Consider the following 214-nt stretch of genomic DNA (forward strand, 5'->3'; position numbering starts at 1 on the left):
CTGGCAAAACCATTATTGATTACAGAAGTCTTTGATTTCTTTTGTAGATGAATGAATGCGTGTGTGCATTGGAGTGTGTCTAAGTTGTAGTGCTTGTTCACCTTTCATGCCTCCAACCTGCCACACTTTTTTTTTTTTTTTTTCAACTTAGCTTCCTCTGTGTGCATGTAACTGCCTGTCTCATCTGCCAGCACATTATAAGGACGGAGATCCT

The sequence above is a fragment of the Octopus bimaculoides genome, chromosome 19 (assembly GCF_001194135.2).
Source record: "Octopus bimaculoides isolate UCB-OBI-ISO-001 chromosome 19, ASM119413v2, whole genome shotgun sequence".
NCBI lineage: Eukaryota > Metazoa > Mollusca > Cephalopoda > Octopoda > Octopodidae > Octopus > Octopus bimaculoides.